Source organism: Tachysurus vachellii, chromosome 14, assembly GCF_030014155.1.
Source record: "Tachysurus vachellii isolate PV-2020 chromosome 14, HZAU_Pvac_v1, whole genome shotgun sequence".
Lineage (NCBI taxonomy): Eukaryota > Metazoa > Chordata > Actinopteri > Siluriformes > Bagridae > Tachysurus > Tachysurus vachellii.
Window position 1 is genome coordinate 9,458,702 of NC_083473.1, and position 6,071 is coordinate 9,464,772.

Here is a 6,071-nt window from a genome sequence, read left to right on the forward strand (position 1 = left end):
CAACAAGGATGCAGAGTAGGTACATGCAATGTACTCATGCACTGCACATGTATTAGATTATAAGATGTTAAGATATGGAGCTCTTTTTATAAACTACTGTTTTATTTTATATATTTGTGTCAAATGTTTTTTGTTGTTTAATATTTCCTCTCAAAGCTTTCACCTAATCCATGTTTAAATTCTCTCTCTCTCTCTCTCTCTCTCTCTCTCTCTCTCTATATATATATATATATATATATATATATATATATATATATATATATTTTCTTTCTGCTGCACTCCCCCTTCCATTGTGGCTTCATCTCTTAAGCTGGGTCATACTTCCACATACTTCCCATACTACTTTTATTTTGTCTGGTTGTGAGATAAGAAATAGTGACTGAATAAGATTTGTTTAAGTCATTTCTATACTATTAAAACAAAGACAGGTAGGTATTCCAATAAGAGTGATTTCACTGGAATTTACCCTGTTTATCCTGTTCTGTCCTGTATATATATTATCGTTCCAGTGTTAATAATAAACTTTTTTTTTACTTTTTTCCTCTATGCATCCACAGAGCACACTGCAGGTAAGAGCATTTCACATTCATACGTGGTTTAGTTTACTTTCTGTGATTCCACGCAGGTCCTTTTCCTCCACAGTAGACCTAATTCTCACATGGTTTATTGGATTATGTTTTGTTTGTTTTAATATACTGTTGTTCATTTCTAAGCTTCTTCTTTTATTAACATTTTATTTTAAATGTTTAAAATGCTGTGGAAATGCATATGCTTTATATAAGGCACAAGATAGATGTATTGGACGTTAAGAGTGCCAAGTGTTTCCAGATCACGAGAGAGACAGAGACAGACAGAGTGAGAGAGAGAGAGAGTGAGAGAGAGAGAGAGAGAGAGAGAGAGAGAGAGAGAGAGAGAGAGAGAGAGAGAGAATTAAAGCTTCATGGTTTCACTACCCACTCATGTGGATATCTCTGGATTTATGTAAAAAAAAGTTTATGTCTTTTTTATATATATTGGCTGAGGTTACTAGGCATTTTCTCAATTTATTTACACAATGTGTGTATGTAGACATGAAATAAGGTTGGATTGTAGATACATTTATTTATTTATTTAGTGCTACACTCTACACTTGTGCTTTACATTATCCAGAAATTATTCAACATAAAATGCAGCAGTATGAATTACTGCAGTCTGGAAGCCTTTACAGTGCCTTTATCTAAGATTTCCCTTATAGGAATTAGATTGACATAAATCTGTGCAATATCACACTATTTCTCTTAACCCTGCTTCTGTGTGATTAAGATCACCAGACAACAGACAACAGTAGAGCCCTCAGTTGCGCTTGGCAACACATTATCCAATCATATTGCCTGCAGCATATGCCAGCATTAACCAATTAGGTTTTTACTGGAGGTTCCAGTGTTTCACTGAGAGTAGCGAATCAGATTGCTTGGCTAGTTCAGCCATTGTCTACACTGCAGATACAGGCGTTGGTTTAGTCTTATTACTTAGAAAGCCTTTTATGAGATTGAACAGAGAATGATTTATTACCAATCCAATCTCATTACATTCTACCTCAAAGACATTCATGTACCTTTCCTTTGTTTGGTTTTATCGCCATGCTATATTCATTAATAAAAACCTTGCTTTTCTTATGTGTTAACACACACACACCAAGAGAGAGAGAGAGAGAGAGAGAGAGAGAGAGAGAGAGAGAGAGAGAGAGAGAGATGTATTATATGTAATATGGCTATTTCAGTGTACACAAAGAATCATATGGTTCAGGGTGTTTTAATTTCAAGAAAGACATGAAAAACATTTAAAGAAATAATAATAAAATTAAAAATAGATCTCAGTCGAACACACAGCCAGCATTCCTTCTGAAAATATTTCCATTACAAATGAACTCGTTTTAAGGCTCAGGCTTTGATATCTAATTTGAGTTTTTTGCTTTCACTAGTATTTCTTATTGTGCTGTATCAGTGCACATTGGATTTGAGTGAAAATGAGCTTCATTGTGTTTGCTTTAAGGCTGACATAGGACTCCACTTATATGATTAAAACAAGAATGTTTAAACATTTTATATTCCAATTCTTTTTTGAAATGTTATCAGTATACGTTGTTTGTTGTTATTATGTGTTTGTATGTATCCCGTTGTCTTCTGTGCTTATTAACAACTCTTATATAGCATCATTAGGCTTTTGGCTCTTAAAAACACATTAAACCAATAGGAAACATATTACAGCTTTGTCCCCTCTATCACTTCGAGCAGACTTTGATCAGTTCAGTTTCATTTTTTCTTGCTTAACACTAAAAGTACATAGAAAACAAATATATCAGTAAATAATTAATAAAATGGTTAGTAGTTTTATATTTTAAAATATTCATTTTTGAGAGGTGTTTAAACTTTTGCATTATATGCTGTTTCTTAAAATATTACCAATGTTTGCATGTTCATATGTTCCTTTTGTTGAGGATTTGGTTTATACAAACTGAAATGAGCATGCAATGTTTTTATTGCAATGTTTTTATTGCTACAGTCTATCTGCAGTAATGATGGATCTAAGATAGGTGAAAAGTCAGGCAGATTAGATGTGTTACTCAAATTGTTCTCAAATTATTGTGCACTTTTTGACTACATATATTATTATAGCACCACTCTCAGTTAGAACAGTGAGTAAAGAAAAACTAATAATACACTTTTTTGTTTTTGACTTTGTCATATGTTGAATCACTGAATCTTTTTTAGTTACATTTTAGTTGCAGTTGCATAGCCTGCTCTATTATTTTTATTTGTGTTAATTATTTAGTGTCATAATCATCTTATTTGTAGCTTGGTTGCTGTTTGACTACTGCTTGAAACACTCCTGTCTTTTAGCACCTAATCAAACTATTATATTTAGTGTTTCTATTATTTACACATCATTCTGGATAGGTGGTGTGAACCTGGCCCAGAAACACTTCAGTAAATAATAAATGTAAATGCTCAAAAAGCTTTACAGTTTACAAAATTTCCTCTCTAAAGATAAATTGTTTTTCAGTTTGTTTTGCCATGAAAGTGAGAATAGATATTTCATTTGAAATAAAAGTAAGAGATTATGAAGAGAGAATTACTGCTTTTGGCATAGTTCTTATGTTCCATTTAGCAAAATGATTTTAATACCTGTTATCTGGTATATCTTGTTATCATTTGTGTCAATGGCAAAATAAATCAGACATGCCTGTGGAGGAACAAATACGTATATATTACAAAGCTTTATTTTTTTATATATCTTTGATTATGATTTGGATCCCAAGAATTAATGTTTGATTGTTGGCTGTCTGAGAAAGCCAGGGGACATCTGAATGAGCTGTAGCCCAGATGGGGCACTTATTGGTTGTATGACTGAGCTAAAAGCACAAGCTCTCAGTGGGGGATGTGATGCGAGTCATAATGACTCTGTCACTTCTTTTATGTTGCTCTTTGAGCTGACCTACTCTCTGGCATATGTGTGGGTCTGTGTTTAATTGTGTTTGCAAGTTGATGTTGTGGGTTATAATTAAACGATACTTAAGAGAGGTTTTTTAAAAAGATTTAAAAAATTTCATTACATAAATGGTGCTTCATTTTCCCTCCATCTGTTATTATATGTCTTTATTTGGAAGCAACAACAAAATCTAAGAAATTAAAATATAGATTTTATCTACAGTAAGACATAAATATCAGTTTTACAAAGAGCACTCAGTGTTTTATACATTCATATCTGTCTCATTCGTGGAGAATGAACAGGGTCTTCACCACCCCCTACAACTGCTACCAGTAAGTATCCATGGCAACAGGAAGTCTCTTCCAGGGAGGAGAGAGGGATTCTGATGCCTGCTAGCAGTCCCCTTCCCCCCTTACACACACACACACACACACACACACACACACACACACACACACACACACACACACACATATATATATATATATATATATATATATATATATATATATATATATATATATATATATATATATATATATATGACCATATTTATCTTAAAATGCATCATGTTGTATGTTTTACTCCACATGTTCTATACACATCAACAGTGTTATACAAATATTCACTCAGACATACCGATTTCATGCATATAAGCTAATACAAAATTGTATTAATAATACTCACATTCACACAGTATTGGTACACCATACGATTTCTATAAAGAAGTTTTTTTTATTGTATCACCATGCTCTAAATACATAAACACTATGTATTTAATTTTTGTAAAAAAAATACACTCTTGTCCTTTGTATTTCTATTAAATTTCTCAGCTTGAATATGATAGATAGATATTCTCAGGCACACACACACACACACACACACACACACACACACACACAGCACATCCCAACACCCCACCGAATGGACACACCCTTGGTAAGGACATGAAATCAAAGACACCACATACACACACTACACAAGTACCCCCTCTGGTGTCTACAGACTTCATACACACTTCAGTGCAAATAAAACCAAATAATAATAAGAAAGGGGGAAAAAATGCATTTTCACAAACATTTAAGAATCACATATTTCCGAGCCAATTCTATATTTTTTTCCATGGTAAAATAATTTCATATGGAGACAGAGAGATAAACATTATTTGTGAATGAGCAGTGTGTATTAGATATAAACTAGTGTAAGAGCCATGTGTGTATGTGTAATACTTGTGAGACTCATACAGGAGAAAGTCTTACATGCATGGTTTCATATTCCACCTACAGAGTGTTTACAGATCAATAACTGCTCTCAGTTAAGTAGTACAGTCTCTTCTTTCTGCACTGCGGAAATAGTGTGGTCTCATCAGCAAATCTCTGTTGACTGAGGTGAAAAACTCACACCTGTTTTTTTTTTGTTTGTTTGTTTGTTTGTTTTTGGATTTTTTTTTTTTTTTTTTTTTTTTTTTCTGTTTTTAAAAAACCTTCCTGCTGTAGTGAAAGAAAGGGAGAATTACATCAGAAAGGGCTCTATAAGATTAACTATATTACATATATTACATTTCTAGAGTCTCTCTTGTTCTGTGAAAAAATAATAATTTGATGTTGGCCAGATGCTGTCATTGTGCTTACATTAAAGTAAGATTTATTGTATAATGTATGGATAAATTGATGATGTGTCCTTTAGAAGAAGGACTCTTGATGATCAGATATACTACATATAAATTTAAACTTATCCTAGTAGTAACTGTATTAGTCATAATGCATAAGGCATAATTTTAGAATGTTGAGGTCAACATGTTCACATCCTTTAATACTACATCCTGCACTGCAGGCTGTGACTATCCACTAATGCAGAAAAAAGTGACTCAGCCACCTTTAAGAGACCCTGGAGTTTATATAGTTTAGTTGCTTTAAATATAACACTCTTTGTTTTTATCTTACTTTTTTATTCTTTGTAATAACACCATAGAACATATCTCTCTAAGAGAGTATAGATAATTAATAAGAAAGATAAGATAATGAATAGATGGTTGCATTGGAGATGCATCGATGTGTTTGCAGATTTCGCAAAGAAAAAAATATTTTCAGATAGCTTTCCCTCTTCTCTAACACTCACTTAGGACTCACCTGAAGAAAGGATGGATATATGTAACTAACAGAGAGAGAGAGAGAGAGAGAGAGAGAGAGAGAGAGAGAGAGAGAGAGAGAGAGAGAGAGAAAGGAGATGGAGGGGGTATCTCCTATTTAACCATGCAATAATTATTTTTAAGAGATATGGTCTAACATCTGTACATGTGAATATCAAAAGGGTTGATTACATCACTTTCACCACAGTAATAAATGAGTGATAAAAAACTGTGAATAAGTAGATGTGGTCTTAGTTGCAATCAGATATACCATGGTTCCTTTTTGGTTGATTATTTAAGATAGATAGATAGATAGATAGATAGATAGATAGATAGATAGATAGATAGATAGATAGATAGATAGATAGATAGATATTGATATTATTATGGTTACTATTAGAGTTTCCATTTTTATTGTTATTATTGCTATTAATAAAGTTACAATTTTTTTGTTTTACCTTTTTTATTGCAGAAT